A 20,553-nucleotide genomic window follows, 5' to 3' on the forward strand; every position below is an offset into this window, starting at 1 on the left:
GTTGTTTTGTTTAAATAAAATAATTTATATGTAAATTCATAGATGACTGAGATTCTTAATTGTCCAAGCTCACATGCATCTTGTTTTATTATAATTGTGTGATATCAGCCAATTTATTACGTTCAAGATTTTCTAAGGTTGCTTTCACATTTATTTGTGGGGTGACGGACAAGGGGATGGTGGCGGCTAGCGTTTTAGGGTTTCAGACAGCGCAGTAGTGTTTTGGTAGTGTAGGGGATCGTGCTGAGGATAGTGTTTTAGGGATTAGGGTAGTACAGTAGTGTAGTGAGTTGTGCTGGGAGTATTGTTTTAGGGTTTAGGGTAGTGCAGTGATGTTTGTATACTGTAGCTGGTCATGCTGGGGATAGTGTTCTAGGGTTTGGGATAGTGCAGTGGTGTTTGGGTAGTGTGGGGGTCATACTGGGGCTAGTGTTTTAAGGTTTAGTGTGGTGCAGTGGTGTTTTGTCAATGTAGGGGATTGTGCTGGGGTCGTGTTTTATGATTTCGAGCAGTGCAGTTGTGTTTGTGTACTGTTCTGAGGTTTGTGTTGGAAATAGTGTTTTAGGGTTTATAGGTGTGCCGTGGTGTTTGTGTAGTGCAGAAAGTCATGCTGAGAGTAGTGTTTTAGGATAGTGGTGTAGGAGGTTGTGCTGGGAGTAGTTTTAGTCTTTAGGGTAGAGCAGTGGTATTTGGGTAGTGTAGGGGTTCATGCCGACAGACTGACTCACAGAGCTCCAAGCTGACAGACTGGCTTCTAAAGGGATAACCATGACCTGGTGATGTGGGGAGAGGCAGTGTGAAAGGGGTATCTCACACAGATACACTTGCAGAATATTTTCAGTGTGGCCTTGCACAGGTAGAACTACGGACACAATGGCTTGTAGAGTGAGAGATGCAAGCTCCCAGAATGAGTCACACAATGTCTGGCAGCATGCAGACCCAGAGCTGCAACCGAAGCACTGGCTTCTAAAAGCATAACCGCAAACTGGTAATGTGGCGAGAAGAACCGTGAAGGGGGTATCTCGCGGAGACAGAGCTGCAGTATATTTTCAGTGTTACCTCGCAGAGGTAGAGCTACGGACCCAATGGCTTGTAGACGGAGAGAGGCGAGCTGACGGACTGAATCACAAAATGGCTGCCAACACTTCCTAGTTTCAACAGTTCACAGTTAATGAGCCTCAAGCTCGTGCTCGTAATCCCTCAGCCAACCAGATCTCAGAATTCTCAAATATCGATATCTGTAAAATTTGACATTTCTCAAAAACTACTGAATAGATTTACACCATTTAAACAAAAGCGAGTTTTCTGGACCAAGCCCTTTCTCCCTGCCAAATTTGGTATAATTCCGTTCAGCAGTTTCACCTGTAGCCTTGTCTAAAGTTTCCAATGGCTATTGCATTGAGAAAACACGCTTTTCGACCCCCTGGAAAAAGTCACCTTACATGTAAATATGACCCCTTTACATGTAGCACTTTGCATGAATGGGGTGTTCCATGGGTGTTGCTGTGGGTGTTCCAACGCAACACCTGTGGAACCAGACACATTTCCAGATTTAATAGGAATCATGCATCAGGAAATGCATGTGAATGCTGCTCCTTCCCAGGGAGGCGTAGGGAGGCACAACGAGGAGAAATTTTTCCTCTTTCAATGGGTGCACACATAGAAAGAGGAAAATGCCTGTAGTGATTGTTTTTGTGCAGAAAGGTGCCCCGTCCTGCACGAACACAATCCCCCCACAATGCAGGTATCCTTGCACCATGGTGTAAAGGTGCCTGCACCACCGCATGGCAGCAGTTTGTGAGCCTGCGAAGGGGGAAGCACAGAGATGTGACATATTGTTGTAAATCTGTCTCATCCCTATGAAAGTGACTCAGTGGGGCGCAGCCAAAGGGCTTGCGGAATGCACTGAGTCACTTTCATTGTAAATCTGCCCTTTCATTTTTAGGTGCTGGCATACGTTTAACCTGAATACATTGCCGGTTTGCATTTGGTATGTGATTGACGGACCATCCATGCATGGTATCGCTTACTCAGACTTGCTTTGTCCTCCATTAGTGAGTGCTTTATACCCACTTTCATTAGCGTTTGCAATTCAAGACTTACAGTGATATTTAAGCACTTAGTATAGGCAGATTGAGGATCCTCATCCAGGGCCCTCCACAGCGCATTATTGATTGGATTTTGCCTATTGGTCCAAATTTTGTACCATGTTTTCATAGTTATATATATCTCCTTTGCATGAACTGCTGCTGCAATCTAAATTCTAACATCACCTGGGCCGGGGAGGAATTTGGAGGTAGAGAGAATACTATCTTGTAAGCTTCTGTCTGCAAGGCATCCAGAGTTGCTGTATTTTTGACTTGTGTATGCCACTGTTGGCAAGAGATTAGCTTTATTAACTGCAGCAGGTTTCTTTCATTGAGCAGCAGGGAAATATTAGCCATTTTCCTTTTTTCATTTGAATATCATTGTGGTTTCGAAAAGTAAGTGAATTATTAGGCCTGGGTGGTAATTTCCATTCCGCTCATGGAATTTGCGGAATTTGGGTAATTTTGCGTTCCGCAGAGAACGCAAAATTGCCCGAAATTCTGCATCCCGCGACTTGGTAAAATATGTTGCTTGTTCGCGTTCTCAAAATGCGTGTTCGTGTGATATTTCTCCCTAAGCACGCAAACCGCGATTGTGAACAGTAAATAAGCTTTGCGAACAAGTAATTCCGCGTGTGTTCGCTGAGATTTTTTTACTGTTTCGCGGGGATTTGCGCAATGCGAATACACAAATTCCGCACACCTTGTAGGTGCTTACCACTTCCAAGTCTATATTGTTGAATTGGAGTGGCAGGTGTTTCTTAGCCCGACAACTTATAATCATATCTTTTGTTTTTGAATTATTAATTTCCATCAGATTTTCTTGGTACATTGTGCCAGTTCATTGGTTGTCCTTTGGAGGCCTGTTTGTGTGTGTATTAGTACACTATATAATCTGCATAAGATAGATGGGTGATAGGCAGAATGCCTAGGCGTGGTGGATGTGAATTCACCTCATCTAACTTTGGGGAGAGATCTGCCATGAAGAGATTGTATAGGTGTTGGGTCAAGACACACCCCTGTTTTAAACCTGCATTTTTGTAGATCTTCTTAGGGAGCTTATAGCAATCTTAAAATTCGACTTGGTGTTTATGTAAAGTAGCTTTATGGCTCTGAGTGTTGTTTCCAGGAATCCCCACTGCATTAATTTATGCCATAGTAAACCTTTGTTTACACGGTCAAATGTCAATTTAAAGTCTATAAAGCATAAGTATAAGCTGTTTTTCCTGCTGTATACTATTATCTGATATTACGCCTAGGGCAAGAAGGTTTTTAGTAGTACCTATGCCTTTGCAATATCCCTACTGGTTAGGAGAGATTTAGTATTTAGACTCTGACCAGTCTAGCAGGTCTGATAAAATCACAAATGCATAGTATTTAGCTTCTGTGTCAAGTAAGGCGATCATTCGATAATTGGCTGGATCGGTTTGGTTCCCCCCTTTACATACCAGATTAATTATTGATCCTCTCCAAATCTCTGGCAGGCTATTTAATTTACCTATAATCAATTTGAGGGGGAGAGGGAGATCGGATCCTTTCAGAATCCATTTAATTATTCATAATCACAAAGGGGAAAAGATCACTTGCCCTGCGTAAATCAAGGTCTACAGGTAGGTAAGTGGGTGTCTCCCAATAAAAGACCCTCATACACACGTTTTTTGGGTATCTCGTAGCGGTATATGATGTGTCCCCGCTTATTTAAACACGTGAGTGCGTAATCCTTGGGTCGATTTTTTGTGTGCACCCTCTGCCAGGAGGCTTTACCTTTGGTTAAGGCAGTAGTGATCATGAATTGGTGGGTGAAAAAGTGGTGATATCTTAAAATTATCCTAAACAACCAGTATATCAATTTTTAATAGATCTGGAGTTGGACAAATATAAAATTCAATTTGTGCGGCTAATGAATCGATTATGAATTCTAGTGCACCCCATTAGTGAAAAATTGAGGTCCACATGTTTCAGCCTTAGTTGCCAAATGGTCAGTAGGCTTTCATCAGGACCAAAAAAGTGGTGCAGTGAATAAAAGTGAATGAATAGGTACGTTTATGACCTGATTCGGTAAGTAGTAGAAGGTCGCATTGTACCTGTGGAGGGAAGAGAGACATGCACATAACAATAACATATCGGAAAAAGGCGGATGGGAGGAGACAACACAGTTGTGTACAATTGTAGTTTTTTACTGAATTGTCCTAGAAACTAAAAAATGGCAATACTTTTTGCAGAATCACAATCATTTCAGGCGTCAACTTAATCATTCTCATGCCGTAGTGAATAAGAGTGATTTTGCTATCCTGTAGTGCAGTGCCCATAGCTGTAATATTATCCGTGGTGGATAAGTCTTCATGGTACTAATAAAAGTGATGACTAAACGTCTCGCTATTTGGTGATGATATGGTGCTCTTTCGGTTTTAAATAAAACTCTATTGCGGGGGTATTACGGTTTCATTTTATAATTTATGACTACGAAGGATATGTAGCTGATTGAAATAATAGCGCGCTAAGTTGTAATGGTGCAATCGTTGGGCGCATAATGGTCGTTATCAGAGCCTACCTCTGCGTATTGTAGGATTTCTTTCTTCGGGTAGAGGGGCTTTCAGAGGGAGGTTGTACTTTGGGGATAGAGCACTCGTTAGTTTCATTAAAAACAGCGGGGCTTATTGCGGTTTTGTTACCCCTTGTGTGGAAAAGCTGCGTGTTACCTCAATCCTTCTCCTCTGGTCTTGCAGCTTGTGCTGTCTCTGCCGCTCGTCTCCCAGAACTCCTCGTGAGTTGGTCCGGTTCAATTTGTGGGAAACCGCAGTAATAGACAGGGATGAAAAATAAATTATTGTCATTTGCGGTTATAAATGTGAAGATGTCACATATTTTTACAATGAGAGTGGTGAGCACTTTCTTTTCGTTGTTTTTAAATATAAGGACAAATGAGTGATTACAATTGAAAATGTTTAAATTATTCGAGTCGGGGTTATTTGAACAATTGGGTAGAGGTTACAGTATTCTGGGGCATGTTTTGTGATTGCACTCAGTATATATTTGTCCACTCTAGGCGTTGATGGCTACATAATATGAGTTTTTTAGTGTACTGGATCTGACTTATTTATTGAGAGATAGCCAAGGAATCAAATCGTTAAGACCGTTGGTATCAGTCTTTAGTCTATGCACCCAACATTGTTCTTTTTTTAACAAGATTTTAGTTGCATTCCTATCTATTGTGTCCAAAGCTTCAAGGATAACCCACTGTAGGTCATTGACAGTGTGACCTAATTCTTTGTAGTGGGTGGACATTTTGGTAGTGGTTCTTTTATAATTCACATGGCTGTGATGCTCACAGAGTCGTTGTTTAGCTTTGCGACAAGTCATGCAGATGTATCTCTTCTGGCATGGACAAGTAATCATGTAAATTACATGACTTGTATTGCAATTAGTGTGGCGAATTCGTTTCCAGTTGAAGTTGGGGAGCAGCTGCAATTCTTTTGTAGGTTCCGTGGTCTCACACGCTGTGCAGGTGCCACAAGGGTAATGTCCTGTTATTCGGGTTGTATTCCATAATCCTGGTTGATCTTTCTTTTTCTTTGGTGGTGGTCCGGTATGTACCAAGAGGTCTTTGATATTTTGACTTCTCTTGTTTGCAAAACGTGGTTTAGCCCAGATTAAATTGTTTGATGTTATAATCTTCTAATTTTTGTTGATTATCTTTTTGACCTGATTAGTAACAGGACTGTAGGTGGTGACACACATTGTTCTGTAATCTATTGTATTGGGGTGTATTTCTAATAGTGCTTCTATTGATTGGTTGCGTGCTCGTTTTTTGCAAGAGTGAATCACCTTTTTTGGTACTCTCGGGTCGTGAGTTTTTCACAAAGGTCCTCAGCTTTGTTCTTGTAATCACGTATTGAGCTGCAGTTCCTTCTAAGGCGGAGGAACTGGCTGTATGGAAGATTCTCTCGTAATGGACGAGGATGTAAGCTTTCGAAGGATAATACGCTGTTCTTGGCTGTGGATTTGAAAAAAGTCCTGGTTTGTAACGTATTGTTTTCTGCAAACAGGGTTATATCCAGGAAGTCTAAGGTTTTCTCATTGGCAACGTATGTAAATTTCAAGCAATCGTCTTGATTATTCAGCCAGCAGTGGAAATCCTTTAGAGTCTCAAGGTTACCTTTCCAAATAAGGAGGATGTCATCTATATACCTCTTCCAAAAAATTATTTGTTCGAGAAAGGGGTTGTTACTGTTGTGAACATAGGTGTTTTCAAAAGTACTTACATAAAGACCCGCCACACTAGGGGCAAATGTACTGCCCATGGATGTACCATGACGTTGGATGAAGAGGGTGTCTTTGTACTGGAAGAAGTTTTCCGTTAGGGCCAGTCGGCAGCATTCAAGGACAAAGTGTCTGGGTGTTTTATAAGGCCATTCCATTCCAAAGAGTATTGTTTCCAAAATATCTAGAGTTTTTTGTTGTGGTAGGCTCTTGTAGAGACTCTCTACATCGAGGCCTACTAGGAGCATTGGGTCTTCTGAGTATTCGAAATTGGTCAACATATTTAAGAGGTCTCTTGTGTCTTTTAGGTACGTCAGTGTTTTTTGTACTATGGGTTTCAGGTATTGGTAAGCAAATTCTGAGAGTGGTTCCAAGATTGAAATGATCCCAGAGACGATCGGTCTCCCTGGAGGCGAAATCCTTCCTTTGTATGTTTTCGGAAGAGAATAGGAGTACGGTATGGCTGGTGATTTAGTTTGTAGGTAATCTGCTTCCTTTTTGATTAGCCAATTGTTTGCTTCTGCCTCTTCAATCATTAGGGAGATTGTTCTCTGCAGGCGTACCGAGGGGTCCGTTGTTATAATCTCATAAAATTTGGTGTCTGAAAGTAGATCTAGGCATTGTTTGTCATATCCTTCAATGGATAATATGACTATTCCTCCCCCCTTATCCGCAGGTTTTATTACTATCTCTTTATTGTTCCTGAGTTCGGTAAGGGCCTGTCGTTCTGCCTTCGTGATATTTTGGAAAGGTTTTTGGAGTTGATGATTTAGATCATCTAGGTTTTTCATTATGGCCTGTTCGAAAGTACATATTTCGATCGGGACTTGTGAATTGAGAGGACAAAAGTTGGACTTGTGTCTCAAATTCGTATCTCCCTCTGGCAATGATGGTAGTTCATCTTTGAAAAAAGTCTTTAATTTCAAAGTGCGACAGAAGTTGGCTAATTCACATTGTGTTTTGAAAATGTCAGTATTTGGGGTGGGTACATTTCCTAGGCCTTTGTTTAGGACATTCAACTTGTTCTCCGCAAGGTATTTGTTTGTCAAATTTACGACGAGGTCGTTGGACCTGGTCCTGTCTTGGCCTTGGCCACGCTCCTGGTTTGGACCTGTCTTGTTTGGTCGGACCAGCTTATTCCTTTTTGGCTTGTGCGCCTATTGGGCTGGCCATTCCCTAAAAAAGAAATTCCTTGTTGGAAGTTTTGTGCTACTTGTGCCTGCATTTGTTGGTTCATCGGTAAAGAAAGAAAGGGTTCGGCCAACCTTGAAAAAGAGGATTGAAAGGGTGGAAGGGCATGCCATGTCCACTATTTCGAAAGTATGGAGGGCGTCCAAAGTTGTTATAACCTCTTCTATTGCTTCTTCTTTTTCTGAAGTTTCCTCTGCCTCGATTTGTTGTGTCATCTCCGCTCTGATCTGAGCTGTCGTTGGATGATACACTATTAGAGTCATAGTTCGAGGTATTGTCATTAGGTTTGTAATCTTGACTGCTGTAAGGATGTTTTTTTTCTGAGGAAAATGTCTTTAATTCTTTGGCCAGTTTCTGCAACTTTGTCTGCATCAGGTATTCTTGGCTTTCTTTCATCTCTTTATTGATTTCTTCTAAACAAGTTTTGTATATGGTTATATTAATAGTGTTGTTTAGTTTGGTCTCTAGGATTTCTAATTTGACTGTTAGTTCGTTCGTCAGCCTTGTTGCAGTTTTGATTATTAGCACCCGATAGTCCCTGGTACACTTCCATGAAATGGAAGACCAGTCCTTTCGGAAATCGAGGTCTTTTAAGAAGATCCGCGGTGCATTTGTTACCCATAATCCTCTTGGTGCAGCATTGACTCGAAGATACTCGGTCATTATGATCCCATGTACGGCCATTCTCACTTGTTCTTTTTTCATTTCACTTAGTTCGTCCCATTCCGCCGTTGAGGACAGAGTCTGATTAAGGTCGCCTTCCATGAGTAGTGGTGGTCTGGCAAGTATTTCATCTATGTCTTCGGTGGTATAGCTAAGTCCGAAACTTCCTGCCATGATGGAGTTTCGTGATAGGGTAACATATTTCTGGCTGGACTTATGTGTAATCTTTTTTGAGATCTTTTTTGAGAAAACTCCCACAGCTGTGCGCTGCTTGATACATATAATCAATTTGAGGGGGGAGAGAGAGATCGGATCCTTTCAGACTCTATTTAATTATTCATAATAACAAAGGGGAAAGGATCACTTGTCCTGCGTGAACTAAGGTCTGCAGGTAGGTAAGTGGGTGTCTCCCAATAAAAGACCCTCATACACGCGTTTTTTTGGGTATCTCGTAGCGCTGTATGATGTGTCCCCGCTTATTTAAACACGTGAGTGCGTAACCCTTGGGTCGATTTTTTGTGTACACCCTCCGCCAGGAGGCTTTACCTTTGGTTAAGGCAGTAGTGATCGTGAATTGGTGTGTGAAAAAGTGGTGATATCTTAAAATTATCCTAAACAACCAGTATATCGATTTTTAATAGATCTGGAGTTGGACAAATATAAAATTCAATTTGTGCGGCTAATAAATCGATTATGAATTCTAGCGCCCCCTATTAGTGAAAAATCGAGGTCGACATGTTTCAGCCTTAGTTGCCAAATGGTCAGTAGGCTTTCATCAGGACCAAAAAAGTGGTGCAGTGAATAAAAGTGAAAGAATAGGTAAGTTTATGACCTGATTCTTTAAGTAGTAGAAGGTTGCATTGTACCTGTGGGGGGAAGAGAGACATGCACATAACAATAACATATAGGGAAAAGGGGAATGGGAGGAGACAACACAGTTGTGTACAATTGTACAGTTTTTTACTGAATTGTCCTAGAAACTAAAAAATGGCAATACTTTTTGCAGAATCACAATCATTCCAGGCGTCAACTTAATCATTCTCATGCCGTAGTGAATAAGAGTGATTTTACTATACTGTAGTGCGGTGCCCTGCCTTGTGAAAGAGTCAAGACAACTGGATCTATCAAAAGTTAGTGTTCTGTTTGTAGATTCCCAGGCGGCTCCCATTTGGACCTGGTGCCCCCATCTCGTCTGCTGCTCTGAATTACTGAAGCTGTTTTTTCTACTGAATCAACCGCAATGGATCACACACCGCTAGCCCCTCCTCCGGATTACCCCTGAGGGTTCTGGTACATATAGTTCATAAGTGGTTCACCTAAGTAGGTGCAAGTAAGTACTTGTTGTTCTCAAGATCTCTAGACCCGAGACATGGCCAGGGTTTCGGGATATCTTCCCTCATCAGTAGAGAACGTAGTTGGGGTGGAAAAGAAGGCCGCCAAGTTACGGTTGTACTGACACATATACGATATCAGACTGAAATAAAATGAGCAAATCATGGCTCAAGGCATTCAAACCTTTTACTTTCAAATTTAGGGGAGGGTACACCTAGGCTGAGCCTGTTTCATCTAGTGCTTTGTATGAGTGGTTGAGGAGCTTAAATTGTGCACAGTGATGTACAGGGAGCCAGTGTAGTTCCCTTAGATGAGGTGTGATGTGGACCGTCCTGAGAGGTTCAGGATCAGTTTGGTTGCTTCAGTTGACAGAGTCTGAAATATGTTTGCAAGTTGTTAGTGCTTCATAGAGGTATTTGATGTTAAAATTTGATGACAATGAGGTCCTTGATGACAGGTTTTCTTATGTTCTTAGGTAGCCACTTGAATGTCCTGTTCAGCATTCTTAAGGTGTGGAAGAAGGTTGGGATGAGAGCATTGTTGTAGGCAGGCAGGTCCAACTAGCTGTTATTAATGACCCCATGTTTTTTTTTTCTTGTGTTCTGAGTGGTCCTAGGCCCATTGACCATTAGGAAGAGTCTCAAGGTGAGGTATAATTTCTGAAAATTACCACTTCTGTCATGGTCAAAGTGAGTCTGAGGCAGTAGGAATTCATTAAGATGGCCACTTCATTTATGTTTGAGTTGAAGTTGTTCCTGGTATTGGGTGTTTTTTCTGGGAGGGACAGAACCATATAGTGTAGGTGAGTATGTTAATGTTGTGTGCGCGAATGACATCTCTCCGACTCACTGGAAATCACTTGCAGGGTCCCACCGGGTTCATCCCTTTGCCCCACCCTCTTCAACATCTACATGGCCCCACTTGCAGCCATCGTCCGACAACATGGCCTCAACATCTTATCCTATGCCGACAACACCCAGCTCATCCTCACCCTCATCAAAGACGCCACCATTGCCAAACTCAAATTCCAGAAAGGAATGTAAGACATTGCAGTCTGGATGACAAACAGCTGCCTGAAACTTAACGCGGAGAAGAAAGAAGTCCTCCTCCTCGCTACCTCCTCCTCTGTATGGGACAGCACCTGGTGGACAACTGCCCTTCGAAGCCCACCTACCCCCTCAGACCCTGGCAAGAACATTGGCATCATACTCGACTCATCACTCACCATGAACCAACAGGTCAACGCCGTCACCTCCAGCTGCTTCAACACCCGCCGCATCCTCTGCAAACATTCAAGTGGATCCACCCTGAGTCACGGAAGACAGTCACCCACGCACTCATCACCAGCAGACTGGACTATGGAAATGCACACTACGCCGGCATCAACAAGTCCCTACTCTGCAAACTCCAGACAATACTGGAACACAGCTGCGAGACTAGTCCTCGGCATCCCCCGACACAAACACATCAGCCAACACCTAAGAAGTCTCACTGGCTCCCTGTGGAAAATTGATTCACTTTCAAAATCCTCACTCATGCCCAACAAATGCCTACACAACAACGGACCCAAATACCTCAACGACAGATTCAACTTCCACGTATCCAAAAGAAACCTCTGATCTTCCAACCTTGCACTAGCCAAAACCCTGTGCATCTACAGAGTCAGAGTAGGTGGAAGATCCTTCTCTCACATTGCAGCAAAGACCGGAAACGAGCTACCAGCAGACATCAGACATGCCCCCTCCCTGAACACCTTCAGGAAGACCCTCAATACATGGCTCTTCATCTAAATAGATCTGTGGACCCCACTCAGCATCTTGAGACCCTCACAAGTGAGTAGCATGCTTATAATTCCCTGGTTAATTGATTGATTGATTGATTGAGAGGCATCATGTAGGTTTTGAAAAGGATTGGACTGAGTGGAGAATCTTGAGGGACTCTTCGCCTGGTAAGAAAAATGCATGACCATCCTGATTCCTTCAGAAGCGGTCGCTCCTCTCTGCTCCCTGGTCTGCTCGGCGCTCGTGGTATCATAGCGCTATACTGCCAAATTGCTGTGCGCTTGCTCGCATTGCTCCCATTACTCTAAGTGCCTGATCGCTTAGCATATTTGCATATTAGCGCTATAGTGCGTAAGTGCGCTTTGACGATATTTCCATTGTCATTGATATTTCCTTTGCCTAAATCAATCATTTGTGCCTGACTGTGCCGGTGCCACTGGCGTTTTCATTGCTTTTATTTACTTTGTGCCCCAATCCTGTTTCGCTTTTGGCTTGCAGCCATTTTGTTGTTTGTTGTTTTGCCTCCCTGCACGGCCCTCCACCCCGCTCCCGCCTCCCAGCTGCTCCTCCCTCGCCCCTCCCCCCTCCACTAGCTGCATATGACAGATGCCTTTCTGCGCAGCGTTCACGCGCAGCGGTCGTGCCTCATGCGCGCCGAAGGTGCGCCAAAGGTAAGCCCGTCTACGACCTTCCGCGCCTGGACCGGGCCCAGCGCTCTACCTCCTGGCCCCTGCAAAGTCCACTCCTTACGCATAACGTACGATTCCGCTACCTTCTCTGCACTCAACTCTGGCCATATCCCAGACTGCTACCAGGCCGCTCCAGGACACACACATGGCCCCTTCACCTGCCACTCCTGCAAATTCGACTGCATCAGGACCCACAAGAAATCCCCAAACTCCAAACAGAACTCCGACACTAACCACCTAAAGTGCATCCTGCTCAACACCCGCTCAGTCCACAGACACTTCATTGAACTCTGGAACCTACTCGACACTACATCACCGGACGTCGCCTTCCTTACAGAAACATGGATGAACGCCTCATCAGCGCCCGACATCGCCATAGCCATCCCGGACACCTACAAGATCATCCGAAAAGATTGCACCAACCAAACTGGAGGAGGCATCGCCATCGTCCATAAAAACACCATCCGCATCACGACCAGTTCCGACGACAACCTCACTACCGCCGAACACCTTCACTTCCAGATTCACACCAACCCCAAAACCACACTCAGAGGCACCCTCATTTCCAGACCACCTGGACCCCGCACACTATTCAGCGAAGACATCACTGACTTCATCAGCCCACATGCCCTCCCTTCTGAGAACTACATTCTACTGGGAGACCTCAACTTCCACCTGGAAAAGAAAAATGACAACAACACCACCACCCTTCTGGACAACCTGGCCAATCTTGGACTCAAACAACTTATTGACACCCCCACCCACTTTGCCGGACACACGCTCGACCCTATCTTCACCTCCAGCAAGCACATCTCCTTTGCTCACACCACAGCACTCCATTGGACGGACCACAGCTGTGTTCACTTCAACTACAAAAAGTCCATGACCCACAACCCCCCACAACCTATTGCTGGAAGAAAATGGAACAAAATCACCACCGACCAGCTCTTCACATCGCTTCACCAAAACCCCCCTGCCAAATCATCGGACCCAAACCAAGCAGCCACTAACCTCACACAATGGATCACCCTCAACGCCGACGAACTAGCACCCTTGAAAAACCATCTAAACAAGCAAGGTAGCAAAAAAGCCCCTGGTTCAACAATGACCTTAAGAAATCCAAGAAGCTCTGTCGTACTCTCGAGAAAACCTGGAGAAAAAAACCCAACCACTGACAACCTAGCCACCTTCAAGAATACCACCCACAAACACCACCAACTGATCCGATCCACCCGAAATCAGCACTCAAGGATCGACTTGACAACAATTCCCAAAACAGCAAGGAACTATTCAACATCGTCAAAGAATTTACTAACCCCACCGCCGGTACCAACGTCATCACTCCCTCCGAAGACCTCTGTGACTCTCCATCCTCATTCTTCCACAACAAAATCGCCGAAATACATAACAGCTTTGAAAACCAATCCGAAGACCAGTCCACTCCACCCACCTCTGAACTAAAACTACACTCTAACAACCTTTGTGCCTGGAACCCAATCACCCAATCACCACCGAAGACAGCATCCGCCTGATGAACTCCATCCACTCAGGATCACCAACCGACCCATGTCCCCACCATATTTTCAACAAAGCAGACTCCATCGTCGCACCCCATCTCTGCGATGTCATCAACTGTTCCTTCAACTCCACTACCTTCCCGGAAAACTGGAAACATGCAGAACTCAGCGCCCTTCTGAAGAAACCCACAGTAGACCCCTCGGAGCTTAAGAACTACCGCACCATCTCGCTCCTCCCATTCCCTACCAAAGTCATTGAGAAAGCCGTCAACAGTCAGCTCGCCACCTTCCTTGAATCCAACAAATCCATCGACCCTTCGCAATCCGGCTTCCGAGCCAAACACAGCACTGAAACTGCCCCATCGCAGCAACAGATGGCATCCGAACACTACTGGACAAACGGAGAAACAGTTGCCCTCATCTTACTTGACCTCTCCGCAGCCTTCAACACAGTCTGTCATAGCACCCTCATACAACGCCTCAGCAACGTCGCAATACAAGGAAAAGCATTGGAATGGATCATCTCGTTGCTCGCCGGAATAACACAGGGAGTCCGCCTCCCCCCTTTCAAATCAGAGGCCACCGAAGTCATCTGCGGTGTACCACAAGGATCATCACTCAGTCCCACCCTCTTCAAAGTATACATGAGTCCCCTCGCATTCATCGCATGCCAACACAACCTCAACATCATCTCCTACGCAGAAGACACCCAGCTGATCCTCTCCCTCACCAAAGACCCAGACACCGCCAAAACCAACTTACACGAAGGAATGAAAGAAGTAGCCGAGTGGATGAAGAACAGCCGTTTATAGCTAAACTCGGACAAAATGGAAGTCCTCACCTCGACTCATGGTGGCCACCAGCCCTGGGAACCGCACCCATACCTACGGACCACGCACGTAACCTGGGCTTCATCCTGGACTCCACCCTCTCGATGACCAGACAAGTCAACGCCGTCTCATCATCATGCTTCAAAATCCTACGCATGCTCAAAAAAATCTTCCATTGGATCCCCACCGAAACAAGAAAGACGGTCACCCACGCACTGGTCACAAGCTGACTGGATTACGGAAACACCCTTTACGCCGGAACCACAGACAAACTACAGAAAAAACTCCAACGCATCCAAAACGCCTCAGCCAGACTCATATTGGACATCCCTCGGCAAGCTCACATTTCTGGCCACCTGAAAGACCTCCATTGGCTCCCTGTCAACAAGAGAATAACGTTCCATCTCCTCACTCATGCACACAAAGCCCTCTATGACCAAGGACCCGAATGCCTCAACACGCGCCTATCCTTCTACACCCCCTCCCGCCAACTACGATCGTCCAATCAAGCCCTCGCCGCATTTCCGCGCATCCACAGATCCACCAGGGGGGAAGATCTTTCTCCAACTTAGCGGCCAAAACCTGGAAGTCTCTCCCCACTCACCTCCGCCTCACTCAGAACCACCTCTCCTTCAGAAAGCAACTAAAAACCTGGATATTCGATAAGTAAAGCACCTCCCTCCCTCAAGCGCCTTGAGATCCTCTGGGTGAGTAGTGCGCTATACAAATTTTGGAACTTGAACTTGAACTTCTTAGATGCAACCTTGTGTAGTCATCAAATCATGATGGATGTATAAAAAGCTGCGTAGAGTATGAGTAGGATGAGTGTTACAGTCTCCTTGTTGCAGATCATCTAGATGTCATCTGTTACTGCTACCAGGGCTGTCTGTGCTGTGGTTAAATCTGAAGCCTGATCGCATGGTGTTGAAGTACTACTGTTTGGTGTGGAGGTCTATAAGGCATCTGTTGACAGCTTTCCCTTGGCTGGGTAAGGAAGGCAGGAGATTGGTCAGTAATTCAGATGGGTATGCTAATTGTAACTGCTGTGCAAGGCACTATCCCAACCGTTGAACACCAATGTCCTAAATCTAGGTATTCTTTTGAGATTAGAACACTCTGACCACCTCAATAAACACACTGTGGTTCGGTCAAAGCACAAGTCTAAGTGAATATCTGCTAAACCCCTGGTAGCTGTGATACAGGCAGGAGGCAATCCATAGAGAAGAGTGTGATAAGTTCAAGTAGTACTGTTAGAAATGTAGGGGCATATTACCAAGCAATAGCGATAATTATCGCTATTACTTGGCTAGAGACAAAAATTTACCGCTGAGCTGCGGCGATTTTTATCGCAGATAACCCTTGGTATTACCAAGGTTTACTGCAAATGCGATAAAAATCGGCCTCAATGCATGAATATCGCTGAAAAGTCAGCGATATTCATGCATTACAGAGCTAATGCTCTTAGCCATGTTATCCAACTCCCATTGGATAACATGGCTAAGAACTGCTCAGCCCATTAAATCAATGGGGTATCACCCATAGAATCAAAGGACCTGGGTATGAATTAGTGAAAAGAAAAACAATGAAGCAAGCTTGGACTGAGTTCCCACCTGACCAGCTTCATTGGTAATGTTCCCTGTAGCTGATATTGAACCACACTCTTGTAAATACCTAGTATTAGACAAATTCTAACAGCTACTTCATCTTTACTCTTTAGGTGTTCGATCCAGACCACTAGTCGGATCACGGCCAAGTTCCCCTCCTCCTCCTTCCTTGTCCCTTGTCCTGAGGAAGACCCACAACCGAGGCCCCAAATATCCCACGAGCACTAGGGTCGAAACGTCAACGCTTTTTAACTAGTGTGCCTGTACCTATATTTTCCCAGCCCTTCCCCCTTCCAAACTGTGTGGACAGGCCTATATAATAGCGGAAGGTTTCCCGCTTTGTTCTTTGTAAATATTAGAATTGTACATTATAAACGCTTTTCTTCCTTCTTCTAAAAAACTTGAGCACCCCTTTTTCTTCCCGCTGACTATACTTTGTAGTCCTTGCGCCGTTTAGGATCAATATTGTTTTATGAAAATTGTAAATAAATATGTAAATTTTGGTAGTGCAAGTATCCAGAGTGTGGTTACAATCTTTTTCTTGCTGCTTTTATTTATCAGGGTACTGCTTTCTTTTTGCATTTAATGTGTATACAATCATTGTGAAATTGCATATATCTCCCCCATAAAGCTTAAGTTAAAGCATGCAGATTTAATTGCATTTCCTAAATTAGAAATGATTTTCACGTAAGGTTTTTTCTGATTGATAGTCAAGGACCATTGTTTTTCTTTTCACTAAGAACTGCTCAGGGCATGTGTTAGCTTTTGGAGATATTCGCGCTTAGCGCGAATATCTCCAAAAGTTGGTAATAGGAGATAGGGATGTTAGCGACTGTTTCCATTCGCTAACATCTTGGCACTCCCACTTTGCAAGTCATTAGTGATAAATATCACTGACATGCAAACTGGGGCCCAAGATGGTCGCTATCTCCTATAGCCATATAGCCATGTCTGAACTGGGGTGGCAGAGTGAGCTAAAGAACGGTGATGGATTAAACCCAGATCTTTTGACTGGGTGTGAGGGTTTGATTGATTCAGATGCTCCTTCCATCACCACCCCATTTTGTACCACTTTTGGCCGCCATAAGTGTGGCAGGGTATGCTCAGACGTAAGTCCCTTGCTCACCTTGCCACTGGATTTAAGCAAGCTGGGCTGAAGACGGCTGGAATGCCAGAAACCGGTCCTCGGAATCTTGTTTCCGGGCCAGGGAAGACATGGCTTGGCAGTTCGGGCTGGATTGTTCCCATGAGGCACAGGGTCAGACTGATTTGCATATAGCCATGTCTGAACTGGGGTGGCAGAGTGGGCTAAAGAAAGGTGATGGATTAAACCCAGATATTTTGACTTGGTGTGAGTGTTTGATTTATTCAGATGCTCGGTCCATCACCACCGCCCTTGTACCGCTTTTGGTCGCCATAAGTGTGGCAGGGTATGCTCAGCCGTGAGTCCCTTGCTCACTTTGCCTCTGGATTCAAGCATTCCGGGCTGAAGACGGCTGGAAGGCCAGAAACCGGTCTTCGGAAGCTTGTTTCCGGTCCAGGGAAGACATGGCTTGGCAGTTCGGGCTGGACTGTTCCCATGATGCACAGGGTCAGACTGATTTGCATATAGCCATGTCTGAACTGGGGTGGCAGAGTGGGCTAAAGAACAGTGATGGATTAAACCCATATCTTTTGACAGGGTGTGAGTGTTTGATTGATTCAGATGCTCCGTCCATCACCATCCCCTTTTGTACCACTTTTGGCCGCCATAAGTGTGGCAGGGTATGCTCAGACGTGAGCCCTTTGCTCACTTGCCACTGGATTCAAGCAAGCCGGGCTTAAGACGGCTGGAATGTCAGAAACCAGTCCTCGTAAGGTTGTTTCCGGTCCAGGGAAGACATGGCTTCGCAGTTCGGGCTGGACTGTTCCCATGAGGTACATGTTCAGACTGATTTGCATATAGCCATGTCTGAACTGGGGTGGCAGAGTGGGCTAAAGAACGGTGATGGATTAAACCCAGATCTTTTAACTGGGTGTGAATGTTTGATTGATTCAATGCTCTGTCCATCACCACCCCCTTTTGTACCCCTTTTGGCCGCCATACTTGTGGCAGGGTATGCTCAGATGTGAGTCCCTTGCTCACTTTGCCACTGGATTCAAGCAAGCGGGGCTGAAGATGGGTGGAATGCCAGAAACCCATCCTCGGAAACTTGTTTTTGGTCCAGGGAAGACATGGCTTGGCAGTTCGGGCTGGACTGTTCCCATGAGGCACAAGGTCAGACTGATTTGCATATAGCCATGTCTGAACTGGCGTGGAGAGTTGGCTAAAGAACGGTGATGGTTTAAACCCAGATCTTTTGACTGGGTGTGAGTGTTTGATTGATTCAGATGCTCCGTCCATTACCACCTCCTTTTGTACCACTTTTGGCCGCCATAAGTGTGGCAGGGTATGCTCAGATGTGAGTCCCCTGCTCACTTTGCCACTTGATTCAAGCAAGCCGGGCTGAAGACGGCTGGAATGCCAGAAACCAGTCCTCAGAAGCTTTTTTCTGGTACAGGGAAGACTTCGCTTGACAGTTAGGGCTGGACTGTTCCCATGAGGCAAATGGTCAGACTGAGTTGCATATAGCCATGTTTGAACAGGGGTGGCAGAGTGGGCTAAAGAACGGTGATGGATTAAACCCAGATCATTTGACTGGGTGTGAGTGTTTGATTGATTCAGATGCTCCGCCCATCACCACCCCCTTTTGTTCCGCTTTTGGCAACCGTAAGTGTGGCAGGGTATGCTCAGACGTGAGTCCCTTGCTCACTTTGCCACTGGATTCAAGCAAGCCGGGCTTAAGACGGCTGGAATACCAGAAACCGGTCCTCGGAAGCTTGTTTCTGGTCCAGGGAAGACATGGCTTAGCAGTTCGGGCTGGACTGTTCCCATGAGGGACAGGGTCAGACTAAATTGCATATAGCCATGTCTGAACTGGAGTGGCAAAGTGGAATAAAGAACGGTGATGGATTAAACCCAGAACTTTTGACTGGGTGTGAGTGTTTGATTGATTCAGATGCTCCGTCCATCACCACCCCCTTTTGTATCACTTTTGAGTGCCATAAGTGTGGCAGGGTATGCTCAGACATGAGTCCCTTGCTCACTTTGCCACTGGATTCAATCAAGCCGGGCGGAAGACGGCTGGAATGCCAGAAACCGGTCCTCAGAAGCTTGTTTCCGGTCCAGGGAAGATATGGCTTCGCAGTTCGGGCAGGACTGTTCTCATGAGGCACAGGTTCAGACTGATTTGCATATAGCCATGTCTGAACTGGGGTGGCAGAGTGGGCTAAAGAATGGTGATGGATTAAACCCAGATCTTTTGACTGGGTGTGAGTGTTTGATTGATTCAGATGCTCCGTCCATCACCACCCCCTTTTGTACCACTTTTGGCCGCCATACGTTTGGCAAGGTATGCTCAGATGTGAGTCCCTTGCTCACTTTGCCACTGGATTCAAGCAAGCCGGGCTGAAGACGGCTGAAATGCTAGAAACCGGTCTTCGGACGCTTGTTTCCGGTCCAGGGAAGACATGGCTTGGCAGTTCGGGCTGGACTGTTCCCATGAGGCAAAGGGTCAGACTGATTTGCATATAGCCATGTCTGAACTGGGGTGGCAGAGTGGGCTAAAGAACAGTGATGGATTAAACCCATATCTTTTGACAGGGTGTGAGTGTTTGATTTATTCAGATGCTCCGTCCATCACCACCCCCTTTTGTACCACTTTTGGCCACCATAAGTGTGGCAGGGTATGCTCAGACATGAGTCCCTTGCTCACTTTGCCACTAGATTCAAGCAAGCCGGGCGGAAGACGGCTGGAATGCCAGAAACCAGTCCTCGGAAGCTTGTTTCCGGTCCAGGGAAGACATGGCTTCGCAGTTCGGGCAGGACTGTTCCCATGAGGCACATTTTCAGACTGATTTGCATATAGCCATGTCTGAACTGGGGTGGCAGAGTGGGCTAAAGAACGGTGATGGATTAAACCCAGATCTTTTGACTGGGTGTGAGTGTTTGATTGATTCAGATGCTCCGTCCATCATCACCCCCTTTTGTACCACTTTTGGCCGCCATACGTTTGGCAAGGTATGCTCAGATGTGAGTCCCTTGCTCACTTTGCCACTGGATTCAAGCAAGCCGGGCTGAAGACGGCTGGAATGCGAGAAACCGGCCCTCGGAATCTTAATTCGGGTCCAGGGAAGACATGGCTTGGCATTTCGGACTGGACTGTTCCAATGAGGCACAGGGTCAGACTGATTTGCATATAGCCATGTTTGAACTGGGGTGGCAGAGTGGGCTAAAGAACGGTGATGGATTAAACCCAGATCTTTTGACTGGGTGTGAGTGTTTGATTGATTCAGATGCTCCTTCCATCACCACCCCATTTTGTACTGCTTTTGGCCACCATAAGTGTGGCAGGGTATGCTCAGCCATGAGTCCCTTGCTCACTTTGCCACTGGATTTAAGCAAGCCGGGCTGAAGACGGCTGGAATGCCAGAAACCGGTCCTCGGAATCTTTTTTTCGGTCCAGGGAAGACATGGCTTGGCAGTTCGGGCTGGACTGTTCCCATGAGGCACAGGGTCAG

This window comes from Lissotriton vulgaris, chromosome 4_1 (assembly GCF_964263255.1).
Source record: "Lissotriton vulgaris chromosome 4_1, aLisVul1.2, whole genome shotgun sequence".
Lineage (NCBI taxonomy): Eukaryota > Metazoa > Chordata > Amphibia > Caudata > Salamandridae > Lissotriton > Lissotriton vulgaris.